A 21,437-nucleotide genomic window follows, 5' to 3' on the forward strand; every position below is an offset into this window, starting at 1 on the left:
ACCACCCACAAAAGACTTCTATTCTCTTTTTACTTTTCTTTTAAATTTCCTTAATATCTTTGATATTCAGTACCAGCTTCATCTTTACTTTTACAGAAATGTTTATAATTTCTCAAATTCATTCCCACAGAGAAGACAATGGCATCCAGAAAGACACTATGAACTCATCATTTTGTCTGCTAAGTACACCTTCCTTCATCAAAAAAGAATCTCCTTTAAAGTGGGAAATATTCCTTCCACAGCTTTTGGTTCTAATAGAGGTTGCCAATCGTTTAACCCACCCACCTGTTTAAATTATGAGCATGTGACCTGGCTGGGCCAATCATCGTGCCGCCCCTGTGGGATTGGCCAGAGAAATCCACATCTGATCAACCTAAGCCAGTAAGAGTCCTATTTGGGATTGAAGTGGAGGCACCCCTTTGACTCAGGTGATGATGAAACTGGGAAGAAGTGAGCCTGGAAGATCCCATCAAATCTGCCCCTGGCCAGGGGAGGAAACTGAGAGAGGAAATGGAGCCAATCATTTTGAGTCCCGTCTCTGTCATTGTTCATGCAGCTCTTCTTTCAGATATGTGAGCCACCCACAATTCTGCCAACGAATCACCCTCTTTTACTCCTTTAGTAATTCAGGTTGGGTGTCTGTAACTTCCTGATGAATGCAGGTTCTAATAGTTCTAAGAGCATCAAGAAGCACCTTGCACAGTGGTGTGCACAGAATAGGCACCCAATGTATGTGGGTAAATTGAAGGGCAATTTTTTAAAACACATGAATTGTAGAGAGCAGAAGAGGGATTTCTAAATTGGATAACTGAATTTTATTGTTATTATTGGCACAAATAGTGACTTTATGTCAGGGCTACTAACATTTCAGGTGTTACTATGTGAAGTGATTAAAAGAACAGACCAATGCAGTCCAGTGGAAATACAACTTGAGCCACATATATAATTTTAAATCTTCTAGTGGCCACATTTTAAAAAGAAACAGGTGAAATTAATCATAATATTCTATTTTATTTAACCTAATATATCAATAACTTATAATTCATCATATAATCAATACAAATTAATCTGATATTTTAATATTCTTTTTTTTTTGTACTAAGTCTTCAACATCCAGTATGTATTTTACACTTATAGTACATTTCAGTTTGAACTAGCCACAGTTCAAGTGCTCAATAGCCACACATGGCTTGTGACAACTATACAAGACAATTCCCTGGTTTTAATTCTTGTTCCACCACTGACTAGTTCTATGACATTCAGAAACCTATCTGGTTTATTTGAGCCTCACTTTCCTCATCTGTAAGATGGGGAGAATGATAATCATCCCTTCATCACAGGATGGATAAAGATGTAGAGGTAAGGAGGCTGGATGAAATTCCTGCCACACTGAGCTGTGTTCTGGTGGGGAACATGGACAACTTACTGACCCAAATATAGGTAAACAGAATAATGTCAGAAAGTGCTAGATGACAATGAACAGGGGATGGAGAAGGCAAGTAACTCTTCAGGGAATGGAGTCTGCTTAGAGAGACTTATCAGTGTGGGCCTCTCCAAGGTGATCGGTGACCTGAGAGGTCAACAGTGAAACACAGCCAGCCACATCACCATCAAGGTAGGAGGCCAGGATCTGTGTTCCAAGAGCCCCAAAACTGTCTTCCAGAAAGAAAACACAGAAACAGGTATCATAGAGAAGACTCCCATACTGTAAGCCCTGTGCCTGCAGCCAGCACCTAGTTGTTTCCTAAGTTTTGGTGGGATGCAGGGCTGGCCACAGCTGCTTGGGGGCTGACACACCACCCCCACCAGAGAGAGAATTAAAGAGAGAAAGCAAACTCTATCGACAGAAAGAGCTGCGGGCTGTGGTGGTGGCATGAAAAAAACCAGAGCAAGGTAATTTCAGGCAATGCTGGGTTTAGAATAAGCTGATACAAGTGCCACAGGGCAACCCCGACAATCTTCCCTGGAGCGTGGAGTTTCAGGACAGCCCTGAGCTTGTGAGGTCCTGCAGAGACACTCTCTCTGGGCGGTGTACCTCTTGCCTCGCTGCTGCCAAGTGCCAAATTGTCCTGGCTCAGGGCTGGGCCCACTGCTGGCTGTCTTGTTTTTATTCCCTCTGCCTGTTTCTCTTTGAAAGCAAATTGCTCCCCAGGCTGTTTATGACATGTCTGAGGCAGCTGGCCTGGCAGCCTCTAGAGTGGTTTAGGGTTTGCCATCCAGGTAGGAAAGCTTGAGAAGGTGAGCTGCTTCTCACATCAACAAGGGCTTCAGAAAAGGGTTTGTGCCAAGCCCGTGCTCAGCACCTAGTATGCATCAACTCCTTTCATCCTCCTCAAAACAGCCCCAAGAGAGGTCTTGCTGCCCACATTCTGCAATAGAGAAAACTGAGGCTCATAAAGGTTAAGTCATTTCCTCAAAGCCACACAGCAAAGTTGTAAGTCCAAACTCTTGGATATTTCCCCTGTTCTGTGCTCAAGGGAAATTGTTTGAGCTAGAGAGAGGGGAAGTACCAGGCATGTCATGTGGCAATCTATGAGTCTTTCCTCAGTAAGAAACTCAAGCAAGGGAAGAACCTGAACTTGATTCTACTCAGTCTCTGACTTCACACACCCAGGTCACCATGTGTAGATTGCTCATTTTGTTCCCAAGTCAGCTCCAAAGACAACAGATAATGCGTAGAAAAGATGCACTTTAAGGGCATAGGGAATTCATCACTGGGAACAGAATCCAGAGAAAGGGAAGAAAGAATTTGGATCAGCACTACAAAGCCAGATGTTGAATTCATTAATAGATGCCTTTAGGAGCGTTTTTAGAAGCACAGCATCATAAGTTTGAGACCAAAATTCAAATGAGAAGTAGAAAGCAAAAACAGATTGCATTATTCATCCTCAAAAGGTCATACTTCCCACCCGCAGCAGTAACTGGAGTTTAAATTTGGTTGCATCATAGAGGATCTATACATATACCCACAGAGGCCTTGATGCCTCCTCCAGCTCATGCCACCCTCACTGACACACTGCTTCCTGGTCAGGGTCAGTGCTTCCTTTTTCCTTAACATCCTTGGTGATCTTTGCTCTCCCTGACACTCTGACACTCTTGTTACTCCCCCTCTTCATTACTGTGAGATCAGATAACAGTGTCATAGTTCTATGTTGCTGTATAACAAATGAGCCCAAAACCGAGTGGCTTAAAACCATGCACACTGCTTATCTCACAGTTTCTGAGGGTCAGGAAGCCAGGCACAGCTTAACAGGGTCTTCTCTTTTGGGGTCCCTCACAGGCCAATATCACAGTGCCAGTCCTCCCCAAGGGTACAGTCTGCTTCCAAACTCACTCAGTGGATGCTGGCAGGCGGCAGTGCCCATGGGTGGGTGGATAGAGGGCTTCACTCATCATTGGTCAACCACTGGAGGCAGCCCTCAGTTCCTTGCTAGGTGAGTCTCTCCGTGGGGAGCTTCATCAGAGCAAGCAAGAGAGCGACAGCAAGACAGAAACCACAGTCTTTTGTAAGCCAGTCATGGAAGTGCCACCTCATTACTCATGCTGTATTCTGGTTGTTAGAAGGAAGTCAATAGATCTAGCCCCTGCTCTAGGGGAGGGACCTGCACGGGAAGTGGGAACCATTGGTGGCCATCTTAGAAATCTGCCTATCACAAAAATCATGCACAACATTTCCGTTTAGTACTATACCTGATATATCTAAATGTCCAGTAAATGATGGCCATGGTTGACATTATATTCTCCTGCTCTCCTACCTCTTCCACTGCCCTGGGGTTCACCTCAAGAGGATGGAGCAACTATCGTGGCATCAGATATAAGAAAACTTAAGTATCCCTCCCCCATGCACACTTTATCCCCCAGGGGGAAGCCAGAGTAGTTGTTCTAAAACCCAAATCTGATCATGTCACCTTCTGCTTAAAACCTGTCAGTGGGTCTCCAACATCCTTAACATGTCCTTATCATGGCTTTGGAGGCCGTGAGTGTTGGACCCAGATTTACCCCTCCCAATCTCATTTCTCTCTACATCCCCTCTCTCCTTTTATGTTTCAGCCATACTTACCTCCTTTTAGCCCTATAAACATGCCATGTTCTCCCCTCTCAGCCTACGCCAAATATACTCCCTCACTTCAAGCCTTTGCACCTCAATAAAAGAAGGAATTCCTTTTATTCTAGAACCTCCATGAGGGCAGAGACTATGCCTATTAGTTTATGAGCCCATCCGTAGGGCCCAACACAGTGCCTGGTGACAGACAACAGCCACAGAGAAAAGACTGTACTCATGGAAGATGGTAGCAGACTTTCAGTTTGCCCTGACAGCACCCCACAGGCAGGGGGCTATGGACTTGCTGGGTACAGGATTTGCTTCCTAGCACCTGCCTCTTATACTCTCCCCCATCCCAGGATGCCTTCTTTCAGAACAGAAAAAGGTGATATCGTACCTTTTTCATACCAGCAAAATACACGAAGAAACATTTATATCAAGTGTTATGTTGGGGGTTCCTGACATGTGTTTTTGCTTTTTTTTTTTTTTTCATTTGAGAGAGAGTGAGTGAGAGAGCACATGGGCAGGGGAGGGGCAGAGGGAGAGGGAGAGGGAGAGAAAGAATCTCAAGCAGACTTCCTGCTTGAGCACGGAGCCCGACTTTGGGCTCAATCCCATGATCCTGAGATTATGACCTGAGCTGAAATCAAGTGTCAGAGGCTTAACTGACTGAGCCACCCAGGCTCCCCCTGACATGTGTTTTTGAAGGAATGAATGACATAAGAGATCCAAATACAAAGAACACCCATCCATCTTGCAAATGACATCAGTTAGCATTCATTCCATATTTATGACATGTCCAGCAGGCTGCAAGGGGTTTCTCAAGCAGCAGTCCCTCCATTATTGTTTACAATACTGTGAGTAGACATAATTATTCCTGTTTCATGAATGAGGAAAATGAGGCTCAGGGAGGCACAGTTACTTGTCCACCACCATACAGATAAGAAGTAAGCTGAATTGGGACATGATAATGACAATGACCGCTACTGTTAACTAAGCCTTCGCTACAAGCCAACCTTTCACCAGTACTTGATATGAGTCCTCTTAATTAATGCTCCTGGCAACCTATTATAATGGGCACTATCTTTATCACTAGAGATGAAGAAACAGGCTCAGGAATTTTAAGAATACTGCTTCTGATTACACAGCTAGAAAGAGGCTGCACTGGAGTTTACTTTTTTTAGTACATATTTTATTATAGTAATATTTTTTTTTAATTTTTTTTTTAAAGATTTTATTTATTTATTTGAGAGAGAGAATGAGATAGAGAGAGAATGAGAGTGGGGAGGGTCAGAGGGAGAAGCAGACTCCCCGCTGAGCAGGGAGCCCGATGTGGGACTCGATTCCGGGACTCCGGGATCATGACCTGAGCCGAAGGCAGTCGCTTAACCAACTGAGCCACCCAGGCGCCCTTTAATTTATTTTTTATTATTATGTTCAATTAGCCAGCATATAGTACATCATTAGTTTTTGATGTAGTGTTCAATGATTCATTAGAGAGAGAGAGAGAGAGAGAGCGCGTGCACATGAGCAGGGGAAGGGGCAGAGGGAGAAGATCTCAAGCAGATTCCAAGCAGAGCCTGATCCAGGGCTCGATCTCATGACGCTGAGGTCATGACCTAAGTTGAAATCAAGCGTTGGACATTTAAGCAACTGAGCCACCCAGGTGCTCTATAGTGATATTTTAACAAATAATTTCATTTCCAAGTAGGAAACATATTAGTGAGTATGTTAAGACAGGAAGCAGTTAAGAGTACCCAAGGTTAGCCTTTTATCCCCCTAAGAAAACATGCTGGTATAAGTACTTAAGAGGCTCAAAATCATCACTTTAAGAAAAATACATCTTACAGTAAGTTTTAGTTCTACTTGATAGAAAAACCAAAATGAACTTAAAGCCAGACATCAATATGCTACTCACGCGCATGTTACTCAAGAAAAGAAAAACATCAATACACAAAAATACTGAAATGTTTTTATTTGTGTTTTTATTTCCTGTTATCATAAAAACAATTACTAAAATGTAATCCAGGATTTAATTTCTCCAGTCTGGCTTCTCCCTTGTGTCCTGAATGATGGCATAGACATTAACTATTAAGAATATCATGACCCAGGGCGCCTGGGTGGCTCAGTTGGTTAAGCGACTGCCTTCGGCTCGGGTCATGATCCTGGAGTCCCGGGATCGAGTCCCGCATCGGGCTCCCTGCTCAGCAGGGAGTCTGCTTCTCCCACTGACCCTCCCCCCTCTCATGCTCTCTCTATCTCATTCTCTCTCAAATAAATGAATAAAATCTTTAAAAAAAAAAAAAAAAAGAATATCATGACCCATTGTTCGTGGCTTTCTAGTGTTGTGTCTTGTCCTTCCGCAGCCCTGGGATCTGAACCCAGGCCCACCTGGTGCTCCAGCTTATGCTGTTATCACCACACAGATTGCCTACCCAGGCCACTGTACCGACCACAAAGCATGGGGAAAATTTGTTCCTCAAATGCCAAGATGTTTGAAAGCTATTGGGTGCTTATGCAAGAAAAGGCCACAAACTCTCTGGATTCCAAAAATAATTACACCAGGCTCCTCTGAGTCCTTGCTGGGTAACTCATCGCAAGATTTCCCAAGCTTTCATGGAGTCTACTGGTTTTAAAAGCAGACTGATAATCAGAATCAGCTGGAAGGTCCATAAGATACATATTCCCAGGGGCCACCACAGACCCGTGGATTCAGAATCTCCAGACCCAGGGATTAGGAATCTGATGCAAGAAGCTCCACGAGGATTCTGATGCCCAGCCAGATGGGAACTGCCAGTTTCCATTGCATGAGGCCTCCAAGTCTGCCACCTCCCCCTTTATAAACTCTCAAGGAGGCTGCTTTGTTGCCTCCTGGTGATTAAGAATGAGCAAGTTCAGCCTGAAGAATAGCAAGAGGATTTTCCATTTCTTAGGAGAGCTTTATCATTGACCTACCCTGTCACATGCCTGGTCCTACTCTCTATTTCATATCATTTGACCAAAATGCATATTCTTTCCCAGGCACCACTTATAAGCTCCCTTTTCCAACATTAAATATAAGATGATGATGATGATACCTATAGTCATTTATGGGGTGTCTACCATGCACTTTATATATATCATCTCTAATCTCAACAACTCTCCAAGGCATAGTTTATTCTGTCCAATTTGCACATAAGGAAACTGAGATTCAGAAAGGTTAATTAACTTAAATGTGTCCTTCCAGCAAATGGCAGAACCAGGATTTGAATCCAGATCATTATAACTCCAGAGCCCAACTTCCTTCCCTTCCCCCTCTGGCTGTGTCATCTTGGGCAAGTACGCAACATCTCAATGCCTTAATTTCTCCACCAGCACAAAGAAGGAAAGAAAGGCACCTAACTCATAGCATTGTTGCTTAGATTAAAAGACTTAATTCATGGAACACTCTTAGTACAGGAATATTAGATATTATAGTAGTTGGTTTTTATACCCGGGTTTCTCAAACATGTCTTGGAGAGCACAAGTCCCCCTCTAAGTAAAAAGTTGCAAATAATTTCAACATGCTGCAAGCTATGTCTATCTCTCGGTGGTTCTCAATGCTTATTAACATGTTAAAGACTGCAAAGTTCCACAGTAAAGAATCCAGTTTCACTCTACCTCAAGCTAGAAGATATGTGTATTTAAATCACTTAGCTTCCACCTAATACTTTGGCCCTACCAAGAAGGAAAGGGGCCTTTTACGCGTGATTTGGAATGGAATTGCTTTGATAATCTCAGCCTCCACCAGCACTTGGAAAAGGCCCTACTGGAAGACATACCATTAAGAAGTACTTGCTTTGATACTGGCTGCTAATCCCATGGCCCAGCTTGACATTGTCTCTTAGCAACGTCCTGTCCTTTTCCCCTTTTCATTCTTGTGCCTCTAACGACACTTCCTTTTCTCCAGTTTCTCTTCAGCCTCTGGTTTTCATGGCCCCTTAAGCCTCGTTTACACAGGGAGAAGCAGGAGCTAAAGGCCCTGTGCACATATTTATGTTAATAGTACTGAGGGGAGGAACAGCCTGTTCTGGGGGCTGCTTTCCAACTGTCACATAAATCAGTCAGAAAAAAAAAAAAGTTACTATTTTCACAAAGACACTGCCAGAGTGGAGCAGCAGGTCTTGGCAATGCATCATCCCCCCCCAACCCCGCCTTCTCAAGTGTGCCTTCCATAATGTCTCCCTCAGTTGTCAGAAAGGAGGGGGTGAAGGATTTCATAGACAGGGAGGATTTCCAAATCAGAAGGGACCTTTGAGATCACCTAGTGCTAACTCACACAGAAACTTCTGGTAAATACCTATGCCTGGGTCCTTTCCCCCACAGATTCTGGTGCTGTTGTTTGGACGTGAGGTACAGGCAAGATTTTTAAAGCTTTCCAGGTGACTCTAATGTACAATGAGGGCTTGGAGTACTGATGCAGTCATAGCCCCATGAAGAGAGAGGACCAGACTTCCCTCAGATCATGCAGGGAATTAGTGATACGGTTCAGCCCTGACACCCAGTCACACTTTCTTCTGTGATGGCATGCCATCACGAAGTTCTGGGGTCAAGCTGCAGAAATACTAGATGGTGGTATTATTAGAGTTGTGCATCCAAATTACTTGGAAGCTCTTTTAAACTTGCTTTCACCTCCCCTTGCTCCTCCTAGACCAACTGAATCAGAATCTCTTGGTGGAACCCCAGCACACAAATTTTGAAAAAGCCCCAGGTGGCAATTTTGACATGTATCCCAGTTCAAGAACTAGCCAGGTCCATCAAATATTAACTGTGGTTCCTTGGACAAGTTACATGACCTCTTTGAGCCTCAGTTTCTTCATCTGCAAAATGGGGCTATATAGCTAATTCTCATTCATCAGTTTTGTGGGTCAAAAGTCATTTCTCGTAGAAAGCCACGAATGAGATTTCAGAGGAAACCATTCACCCACCTTCCCAGGAAATGCCTTCTCAGGGAACACCTTAAACTTCTCCTTTGTAACACTGAACAATTCATTGATCAAATGGTATGAACCTTAATACATGGTTTTTGAATGAAGGAATAAATACTTAATAATGATTAAATATATGTGTAATGTATTACTTGCTCTCTGTCTTCACCACAAGGGATGAGCTAAGGAGTTGAGCTGTCTTGTTCACTGCTGTGTCCACAGTGCCTGGTGTAAGGCTAGCATTCAACAAACTTTGGCTGAACAAATAAAAAGCTGAACAAATGACTGATATCTATGAAGCACCTGGCACATACCCACAGTAAATGGAACATGCAACAAACGTTAGCTGTTACAACAATTATCTTCAGATAGTCCCAGTGTCTTGCCCAAAGGCACACAATGGAGCTGAGACTTGACCTCAGTCCTCTGAACTGACAGCCTCATTTTTAATCCATGATGTCAATCTGCCTTAAGGTTTTCATACTGGGGGAGGGAATCTAGGAAAAAGTGTTAGGCTATGTTTGCCTATTAGAATGAGCTGGAAACCCAACTGGTTCTTGCACACTCCCAGCCTCCACTATGCAATCCATGCATGCACACACATTTGCAGACGATAGTGACTCTTCGCAAGGAGCATCTTGGTCCTCTCTTGAGAGTGCTTTGGATCATAAACTCCTTGAGGGCAGTAACCATGGTTTTGGCTTCCAACACAAGATAGACCCATGAGAACTCTATTGTTTGCTCATGACAGATCTGTGTGGCAACATTATGTTGATTCCAGCTCCGTACACATGGTAGGTCCAAATACTTTTGATGATTTCCAGATTTCCCCACTGGTCTTCATGCTGTGATGGGGGGAAGCTGGTGACTGGAAGGGTATAAGGAAGAGGTGAAATTCACATTGTTGGCTGCATTGGGAAATGGAGTTCAGAAGAAGACTAGGGGCAGGTGTTTCTGAGAATGACTCTGGGTGATCCCTTGTCTCTTTGTCTACACTAGTATGGAAACCAAGAGCTTTTCAAATTTTCATTTTAATAGCTTTCATTTAGTTAGAAGTCTCTGCACTCCAGATGTTATGCCAAGTACTTTATAGACAGAATATTATTTCATTCTCCTGACTCTGAGGGGTTGAAATCATCACTGTCAGTACTTTACAGAGGAGAAAACCAAGGCTGAGAGTAATTTGCTAAAGACTACAATCACCAGGATGAGCCAAGATCAGCACTGGAAGCGGGCCTAACTGATGGCCCCAAGACCTTAATTCATTCGCCAAATATTTACCGAACAGTACTATGGGCCATGTTGTTTTCTAGATGCAAAGAATATATAACAGATGAAGGCCAAAGTCCTTGTGGGACTTGAGTTCTGTCTGGAGGAGACAAACCATAAATAATGAATCTAAACATGCAATAAATTATGTGATCTGTTAGAAAGTGATAGTGCTATGGGAAAACTAGGGCAGTGCAAAATGATGGGAAGTGGGTTAGAGGTATGTGTGGAGGGCGGGGGAGAGTGTCTGTGATATAGGTTTGTTATTTTAGATAGGGTGATCAAGACAAGCCTCAGTGACAAAACCACATTTGAGGAAATAAGGAAAACTTTAAAAAGTTCTAAACTATACTATGTTCGTTTTGCCCCCTCCCCAAAATGAGTGGATGGATGGATGAACAAAGTACTAGTGATTCGCACCTGCTACGTCTCAGATGGTGTGCTAAATGCTTTATCCACAATGTTTCATCAAATCCTCACGATGACCCTATGATCATGATGTCATCTCTGTTTTTCGGCTGAGAAAACTGAGACTCAGAAAGGATATAAAATATTGTCCAAAATTATTTAGTTCACAAGTGATGGGGCTAGGCTTTCCACTTAGCTCTTCCAACTACAAAGCCCATGCTCTTTTGACGACCACGATGCTGATGAAGAGTGTGGAGGGCGGGGGCGGGGGCGGGGTGAGCAGGGAGGCACAGCACTGAGCCCATCCCTCACTTGAGAAAGTCACCCTTCATCATGCCCCGCAACGACGGGGCTGCTCTGAGGCTGGGTGCTCCCCTGGTGGCGTGGGTAGCATGGTTGGCTGTGGTGTGCTCTCCCAAGTCACATCTCTCACCTAGTCCTCTTTCTTTTTTTCTATGTGGTTTGAAATCTATTTCTTTAGTAGTTGGAGCAGACAGACATAAAGAAGCAGTTCACAAAGAGCTATCCCATTTGTGAATATCAGAAAACTTACGGTTTCTCAAAGCTCCCCAGGAGGGCTGCTCTTCCAAGGAGAACCAGTGGCACCCCAGGCACTGCAGGCCAGAGCTCAGCATCTTTCTAGGGTGCTTTCATAAACTTGATGGGGTCTTGTTTTTGACAGAGCAAGTGTGGCTCTCATAAATGATCTCCCCCAAGTCTCTCTTTCCCATGGAGATGAGGAGCTCGACAATCTAAGGGGACTTACTCACGGAATGCAGGTCTACCCAGCCTGCAAGGTACTCTGTCTCCCTCCAGCCTCATGAGGCTAGCGATACAGTCATGCCAAATGACATCCATTTGGAGGCATGCAAGCAAAAGAGGTAGGCCGCTTGAGTGACTTTGATCACTCAATAACCAAGCTACCGAGACAATGAGGAATGTGTGTGAAATGACTGATATGTGAGTGCTTTGAAAGCTAGGAGCACTATGGGATATACTCTGGAGATCATGAGGAAGAGAAGAAGGATGTTAGAGTTCTTTCTTTCTGGGAAGCCCAGAGTTTCACAGCGTCTGTCCACACTTTGACCCCAAGCCAACCCAAAAGCAAAGATTCTGTCCTTGGCACCTGCTGTACATACATATATTGAACGTTCATATCTAACAATGACAACTAGTATTTGTTAACACATTTTTATGTTTTGAAAGCATAACTCATGGGCATTTATGTGTTTCATCTCATTTAAGTGATAAAACAACCCAGTTAATGGGATGTGGTGATTTAAATACCTTTTTTGCAAATGAAGAAAATGAGGCAACAAAAAATCAATGACAGCGGGTGAATGTTGGGAGTATAACTCAAGCCCCAGGGCCTTGAGTCACATCCTCATGTTTCTCCTCCCTGACTAGGAAAGGGTGTTTGGTACCAGATTCATTCATGACAAGAACAGTAGGATCACACTCTACCTCTCTCTTCTTCCTGTGTCTCTGTTTACACAGGGTCTCTATTCTCTCTTCTCTTTCTCTCCCTTCTCTTCTCTTCCCTTCCCTTCTGTTCCCTTCCCTGCCCTGCCTTTTCTTTCCTGTCTCTCTCTCCCCAACCCCCTCCCTCCCTCTGTCTCTCTTTTTCCCTCCCAACTTGGATTTAAATTTACACCAGGGTAAAATGCACAGAAAAGCTTCATTACAAGGTGGTCTCGCCTACAACGTGATCCTGTGGCAGAGACCCCAAAAGGGACACCACAATGAGACCTTAGCAAATTATTCTGGAGCCCTGAGCTGGCTGCATGCCCTGGTGCCTCACAGGGGGTGAAATTCTCATTAGAAGTAGCATTGAGGATGGCATCCCATAACAGTGTGGGCTCACATAGAGGGAGAGAAGATCCAGGTCACTCAGAATCAAAGCCAAAACCCTAGTCCTTCAGGGTCCTTCCTAGTGAATCCTTTACATTCCTCACACTTTGATGTAGTTGCCTGCCCAATGTCTGTCTCCCCACTGGACTGAGGTATGTAGGGCATAAGGACTGTAAGAACCGTGTCTGTTTTGTTAGCACTGTCCCCTTGGTTCATAACACAGTGTCAGGCATTGGGTAAGCCCTCGAAAATATGTGGGGAGTAAATAAATGAATGAATAATGAAGGACCGATGGAATAACAATAGCTTAATATGTCATTCTCTTCAGGAGCACTTGCCTTTTGAAAGAAGATTCTAATCAAGGGTGCCTCTCAAGCACATGAGAATTTTCACATGGAAGGAATTCCACGTGGAAGGCCCATTCTGGAGTGAAGGTGATGAGGAGTGCATCTTTCCAGTGTTTCTCAAATGGTACCCAGCAGATGCCTTGATATTTAATCAGTCTCATCACCAAACCTAAGAGTGGTTGGACCTCAATGAACAGGGACTTTGAGGAAGCCAAGAAAAAAATTAAAAAAAAAAAAAAAGGCAGCTGGGTTTGACTTCATTCCACCCAGATGTCCTTTCTGTGAGCCTCTGATTATTCTCTCCTGAATGTGAAGCAAACGTGTAGAGGTCTTGAGTCACAGCCTAGAAGGCCAAATTCTTATGGGACAATAAAAATCTGAACCAAATGCTGGCCCTGCTGGGTCCGTCTGTTATTGGAATTAAGTGCCCCTTTTCATTTTATTCAAACTGAAGAAACTTTCTGGCAGGGTGTCAGGTTTCAAACAGAAATGTCAGCCAAGGGCTCATGAGGCCAAGATCCCAGCAAACTTGAATCAATTTATGCTTTGGGTAAAACTTCATATGGAATTTAGTGGTCTGGTGGGTCCATTTGTTAAATGTTCTTCATTTGCATGGCCTGGACAAAAACCCTGCACGGAGCTGTGTATAAAAATCAGCATCAGAGGCCAAAGTAACCTCTTCTACCCAAAGTGAGGGTACCTCTGTAGATGAGTGTGAAGGGCATACTAGAGTGATTTTCTTCGTCAATACAAGAGCAGAAAAGAACGTGAACATGTTCTAAGCTTGATTCAAATCTTGATCTGATACAGTCAAAATTAACCCTGTTTGTAATAATAAAAACAATAACACTTATTGAATGTTTAATATATGCCAGGTTCTGTACTATGCACCTAACATTTATTGACCCATTAATCCTTCTGATGATTCTACAAAGTAGGTTTTATTATTTGCTCTATAATATAGAAAATGAAACAAAGGAACAGAGATTCAGAAATGTGCCCAGCTTGCAAGACAGCAAAGGTCAGGATTGAAGCTGGACAATTCGCCTTCAGAACCTCTGCCCTTCATGTTGGTCAGGGACTGGTGGGGTAATGAATCCAACAGGCATTAATATAAATAAGATGCTCATGGCAGGTTTAAATGGAATTTCATACCCCATCTGGCATTTTTTAGAACCCTATTTTGGTGGCAAACATAGGTAAGCCACACAGTAGAACTTGGTTTTCTCTCCAGTTGTTGGTATAAAATGAAAGCACTAGGATAATTAACTGAAAAATCCAGTCTTCAAATGCTTTTGCTTTGAATCAATACACTGAACAGGCCAAGATGCCCCATGTTCCCTGGGAGGTTGAAGAAATGTTTAAATCACTTTTTTGCACTCTTAGCATGGAGCAGAGATACAACCAGGGACTGTCTAGGATTCCTGTGGCTCTGAAGATCAGAATGAAGTACAACATGGCCATAAGGAGATGCCCTGATGGGAGATTGGCAGGCCTCACCCATCCGCTAAATGATTCACAACTATACACTTGGTCTTTGCAGCAAGCTTGAATCAAACCAAACCTAATCAGCAAATATATGAAAAGATGCCCAACTCCAGTAATATGGATGGAAATGCAAATTAAATTATATTTTTCACATATCATTTTGGCAAAAATTTCGAAGTTTGATAATATCAATCATAACAATGGTGAGCGGAAACAGGTCCGTTCTGCTGATGAAAGTGTGAACTGGAACAGCCATCCTGTAAAGCATTTTGGAAGTAATAAAAATATACACCACCTGTGAGCTAGCAATTCTGTTTTATACATATTTATAAGAATGTTCATTGCATCATCATTCGTGGTATCAAAAAGTTAAATAGCTGAAATGTAATACATCCAAACCATGGAATGTTATAGAGCTCATAAAAAGATACATATTTATGTACTGACAACAAAAACTGCTTAAGACATACTGTCAATTTGAAAAATCCACACAGCGTGGTATTATCCAATGATATTACTACACACACACACACACACACCCACACACACACACACACCCAATGTACAGGAGAAAGGAATGGAAAAACACACACCAAGGGGCACCTGGGTGGCTCAGTCAGTTAAGCATCCGACTCTTGGTTTTGGCTCAAGTCATGGTCTCAGTATTGTGAGATGAGCTCCGCGTGTGTTGGGCTCTGTGGTCAGCAGAGAGTCTGCTCAAGATTCCTGTCCCTCTGCCCCTCCCCCACTCACGTGTGTCCGAGCTCTCTAAAATAAACAAATAAATCTTTAAAAAAAGAAAAGTACACATCAAGCTCAGAGTAGATTAGCCCTGGGGAAGTTCCAGGAGTGGAGAGTGGTCACAGGTACTGCCTATCATTCATTCATTCACCAAATACTATCTAGCATCTTCCATGTTAGGCACTGAGGCTACTTCGTGATCAACAAAACACAAAAATCCTTGCAACCATGATACCTACATCCTAGCATTACTGTTTTGTTAGGCATGTTTATAGAACAGGGATGTACTTACATATTACTTGTGTAATTAAAAATAAGTAAAAGTAAAAGCAAATTTAAAAGCACATTTTTCTATTAACAAAATTCCAAGTGACTACTTTGGCCTTTGAGAGCCCTTTCAAACAGTTCCAACCATAAATGTGTATTGATGACTGCCATGTGGCTAATGTAATTCCTCAAATGGTCCCCCTTGGATGGCTGGCACAGACAGGGTATAGTGACAATCACGCATAGCACAAGGACTTACACAAAGGTTCAATCTTTCTATTAACATTTTTGGGACATCATTAGGCACAAAGTATGAGTAAACCCCAACCTGATTACACATAGATTTACCAAAAGACATGGTCTTAGCACCACTATTCATAATAGTCCCAAACTGGAAGCTACCTAGACAGTTGAAAAGATAAATAATGTACTATATTCACAGAAAAAAATATACAGAAATGAAAATCTATGCATTATAACTATATGCAACAACATGGAAGAATCCCCCCAACACAGTGCTGAATGAAGGAATCCTTTCACAAGAGTAACACACTAATTCCTTTTATATGATATTCAGTAAGAGGTAAAACAACACATGACACCAGAAAGCAGGAAAGCAGGACAGTGGTTATCCTTGGAGGGGAGCAGTAGCTAGGGTGCATTATGGAGGCTCTGGGGATGTACCAGAGATGTTCGGCTTCTTGCTCAGGTTATATGGGTATGCTTAATTTATGAAAATTTGTTGAGTTTTACAGTTATAATTTGTGACTTCCTTAATAAGTATATTCTATTTCCATCAATAATTTACCAAAAAAGAAATAATTAAAACCTAAAACCCTGAAATCCAATCTGTTTCATGAATCTCATCTTGGGCAAGTCAGTTTTAGCATCTATAAAATGGGAGAAGGATTTGCTAGCTGATCTGTAAAGGCCCTTCCAAATGCATAGTTCCGTGTAAAACCTCTTCCATTCCAATAATCAATTTCTGAAGCAATAGGAAAATAAAAACAGAGAACAGTCATTTACTATTTGAATTTGTAGAAGGCTTACAAAGACACATGTATCCCATTTTCAAGGCATTTGTTGTAAATCAAAGATGCAATTAATGAACAAGAGAAATTCTGTCTTCCAGGAAAATGCACGGAGCTAATTCTTTCCCAAAGTGCTAGTGGGATAAGTGTGAATATGCCAAATGCTGCTTCTGCCAAGCCCCTTCCTATCATGCCAATTCACAAACCCTGTGATGGGAGAGTCAGCAATTACAGAGGTGGGGCTGTTCCTGGTAGGAAGGAGGAAGCTACCATGCTCACGACCTACCGCTATTTGAATAGGCACTTCCTCTACGAGGGGAGTTGGTTCGTAATTTTCCTCTTACTGCTACTGGAAGTCCTTGAATGGCAACATCACAGCTTGTACCCATTCACAACAGGAAAGTTTGACATCCGTAGACACTCTTGGCACAAGAGGAGGAAAAGTCCAGTCCTATGTGTCAGCTTCTATATTAGAACCAGGAAAGTAATTTCTATAGCGTAGACCATGCTATAACCTTCACACAAAATGTTGGGCTCCAAGCAGTGAATCTTTTCCTATTTGTATCCAAGTCTCACTGACATTTGCAAGGTAGGACCTCAAGGAGAGACTTTAAGGACCCAAACAGACATGCTGTGCTAACTCTAACCCCAAGGAAAGGTGGGAGCATTTGGAAGTGGGAGACAACTTCTAGTGAGTGCCCTCATTGTAGGGTATGGGTACTATCCTGTCTAGGAGAGCTGAGTCTCATGTGAAGGGTGGATTCTCAGAGGAATGTTGAATTTAGCAGCTGAAAATAGGCAAGCACAAAATCTGAGAGGGGGCTTAGGGCACCTAGATCAGCTCTTCTCAAATGATCACAGGTGAAGGACCAGTTTTGTTGTTTGATTTCACTTTGTTTGGTTAATTATTTCTAATCATTCCCTGTTCAGTACATTTTTAAAAAATACAATAAAAATGAATGATTGAAAATGGAATAAGGAGACAGGCAAAATAGAAGCCCCAATTTCTGATGACTAGTTTCAACAGAAATTATTCTGTCCAATGGCTAGAAAGATTCATAAATGCTTTCTTCTTGATCTGGGTGCTAGTCAAATAAATGTATTTACTTCATGAAAATGTGTTGAGGGATATGCAATGTATCCACATATTCACTGTTAACACGTGGCGGTCTGTGGATTTCCGGACCATGGCTCACTGGATGCTTTCTCATTCTCCCAAGAGCATTCTTCTTTGAGAATAGAGAATTAACACAATGGCCAGACTAGGGGAAAGGACCTGGGGACAGGATATTGTGATAACAAAGGCGACTCAAGAGAATGGAAGAACAGGTAGGAAAGTAAATTTCTCTCAGAAAACGAGATTTTAATGATGAAGCAATTTTTGGTGACAATGGTAGAAACCTGCTATTTTCCTAAGAGAGAACCAAAGAGCAGCAGTAAACAACCAGATGAATTTTGTAGAAGGACGCACAGAGATCTCTGCTCATTGTGTTTGACCAATCCAGACGCTAGTCAACAAACATGCACCACGTGACATATTAAAGTTCTCATCAAGGTCAATGTGAGGACACTGGGCAGGTAAAGCGTCACTTCTTTCCACTCATTTCCTACTCACAAACTGCAGATAGAAAACCAATTTTTACAACATCAATTTTCCTGTTTCACCAAATACCAAATATAGGAGCTCATGTCAATATCATCACAGGTAATGAGGGACAATTACAACAAAACATTAGGAGAATAAATTGTAAAACTATTTAAAGTCACAGGAATAATTTCTCACCGAAGCAAGCCAACTCTTCTCATATTGTTTTGGTATTTTGGAAAAGAGATAGACTTAAGTAGGTAAGACACAAGACTGAAATCCTACAAGCATTTTAGTTTCCAGTCCCAGGCAGCTGCTGGGTGATATCACCCAGTGTAAGAACAGCCATGTGTGGAGGGAATTAGCAGATGAAAAGCAAGTAAACTCGATACGGGGTGTGTAAACGTGCTTTCTCCATCTCTTTCAATTCTCCTTATAGATGGATACACCTAAAAGTGAAGTTACATATGTGGATGTTTCTACAAAGCATAAAGGACATAAAAAAGAGCCTGAGACATGTAAAACAGTGGAGGAAGATAAACATTTCACGATTCAGATCATGTTGCTGCCCCAAATCATAGAGTCCCTAAGGAAATAGCTAGAAGGGCTATTCAACTCTCAGCTTCCTTCCAAGGAATAAAGAAAGAGTTTGCTGTGAGCAAAGGAAGTGCCAAAAAAAAAAAAAAAAAAAAAGTCCATTTGTGTCACACTAACAACTTTCTTCAGGCTGAACGCGGAGCTCATAAACTTTTGGCTATAGTGGGCACAGACGGCCTTGGGGGTTTGATATTAGGTTCTTCAGAAGGACTGTGGGAAATCTGAGAGGAGATCAAATTAGACACCCACTGATTAGAAAATGTTCTGACATCAGAGTTTTATTTGCAGCGAGTGGTGGGGTCAACTCTTCCATGGCACCTGAGGTAAACTAAGAAAAATGGAATCCCTGAAACCACGTTTGGAAATGATTTCACTGGAGACAGACAGAGACAGCAACTGCTGGAGGGGAGGAGGAGAGGACAACAAGCAAACCAAAGTGAGACTCTGTAATCGAGACGACCTGCGGGGACAAATGGAAAAAGAAGTCTAACTTGCTTGCCTCAGACAAAACAACCTTCAAAGGCTACCTTCCTCCTAGTTGGTGGGGTAAAGTCTCTTAGAATAACTACCAATGCACAATACATATTTAAAACTCTCCTTTCTGGTTTCTAATTTTCACAGAGGCAGCTTCCTGCAAACTCCAGTAATGAATGTAAGCCGATGCTCCTTTGGGGGGTTGTCAAGACAATCTAAGAACAAGCCATTTCAGAGTAACAAACTTCACAGCCGGAGATCATTTCCATTGCATGATGTGCTTTCCTTGAAGCTTTCATTGTTGCACTCTTCACCGGTGGGGTCATTATTTTACTTACCTCATCAGGGAAATCATTGTTTAAAAACCGAATATAAATGGTGAAATAGTTTTCTACTTATCTTTTCCAGAATAATAGTTTCCCTCCCCCACTTCCTGCCACAGAAGAGTTAGGCCCATGTGGGTGATGAATTGCTCCAAGAGTCTGACAGTCCCAGAGAGAGGAATGAGAGTAAAAATAACTAGCTGATTACCAATAGGGAGCAAATTGGCCACTTGAGAATCCAGTGGCTGGAATGACAAATGAGAAAATGAAAATCCTCATCAAGAGACTAGACTTTCTGATTAGTCCAAGTGCTGATGACCACTTTTCATGCCTCTCCCTCCCTGCTGGGTGATGATTTACATCTGATTGGGCATCATCTTGTATTTGGGGCAGTCATTTCTAAAAGGGTGTTTGGAAGACTTTGAAGTACTTAATTATAACCAGGAGGCATTTGGGGGCTGAACAGTGAAATGGAAGACGCTCTGTCTTGGGCTGTGGAATGTTCATTTATAGAAGGAGCCCCTGTGTGGTTAGTTTGCTCTGGTTTTTCATTCCAGCACCCCATAAGGCAGGCTTCCAAGATTTTCTGGACTCTAGAAGAAAATAAAAAGGAGAGTATTCTTGGCTAAGGGATCCACATGCAAGACAGATTCAAGAATTTCAATATGTGGATACACTGGGCTTTCTGTTAAGAGTCAACTACTAAAAATAGAAATAGTTTGGGAATCCTTTGAAGGGAGGCCATTTTTACTAGCCATGATTTGAACAAATTCATCAAGTGAGGGAGGGTATACTGTGAACCATAGACATGCTAGCTGTCCTCAAAGAGCTAAATATATCAGGGGTGCTAAGTCATATATGCATGATGAGATAAAACAGGACCATCAACCATTAGCCCCCCCCATTTGAGCATAGCCGTATGAGCTATAGGAACTAAGAGGAGAAAGAGGGGGATTTGAAATTACATAATCAGGATAGGATTCACAGAGAAAGTTGATAAGACCCAGGCCTTGAAAGATGGATAGAACTATAGTAAATTTCTAGGTGACAATTGTTGAATGAACAATGGTAATGGGTTTTTTGTTTGTTTCTTTTAATGATTTGCTGTGGAGTGAATTGAATGGCTTGTCTTGAGCAAAGGGGTCTAGAAAGATGAGTCTGAACATAAGTCTCCATGTATGCGTGGACCTGCAATACCAGGCAGGGAATTACCTTTGGTCTTAAGAGCCCTGGGGGAACATTAAAGATTTTGAGTAGAGTTAGAACTGTGTTAGAGGTCTGCTATCTTCATCTGATGAAAAGAAATCTTAAAACAATGTTCTCTGGAACTTCACCAACAGGTATGATCAACAGATTAGATTGCCATTTTGATTCTTCTTTGGTTTTCACACTTGTGCTATGGAAGAGAAGGATAAATAACACAGTACCTGCCATACAGAAAAACTTAACAAATACTGCTGAATGGATAAATGAAGTTATTTAGAACCAGAGTACTGTTATTTGGTAGATCAGGTGGGAAAGACCTGAGGTTACCTCAGCCCTCTCAAGAGGTAGCAATGAACAATTTGAAGAGAACCAAGTTAGGACGTACATGAACTTGGGCATTTAACTTCATCTTCTTGGGTCTGTTTTTCCTCACATGAAAAGACAAGGGTAAGTTCTATGAATGGGCTCTAACTGCAGAAAATTTTGTGTGTGAATATTTTGGGAGAGAGATGCCATTCCTAGCTTATGTTGGAGACTCAGAGTAGTCCATATCTAAAACAAGGCTAAGAACCTGTGGACTCTGTTCCTTTTAAACTAAAAGAGGCTGTGATTATGAGTCCAAGGATGATTTACTCCCTGGAAGGACAACTGGAACATCTGACACCAAAGCTTCGCCAATTTGTAACCTTGCAGGGAGCCTGTTGCTCACTGGTTTGACTGAAATGAAGAGGAAAGGATTTTACTCCTGTCAACCCAAGTTCAGATTCCCCAGCAATTTTAGGAGCATTATTGATCTGATCAGCCATGCTGGGTGTAAGTGACCATCAAAAGAGATGAATCATTGAAAGGCACTTGCTCCCAT

This window comes from Leptonychotes weddellii, chromosome 1 (genome assembly GCF_054177405.1).
Source record: "Leptonychotes weddellii isolate Sample4059 chromosome 1, ASM5417740v2, whole genome shotgun sequence".
Classification (NCBI taxonomy): domain Eukaryota; kingdom Metazoa; phylum Chordata; class Mammalia; order Carnivora; family Phocidae; genus Leptonychotes; species Leptonychotes weddellii.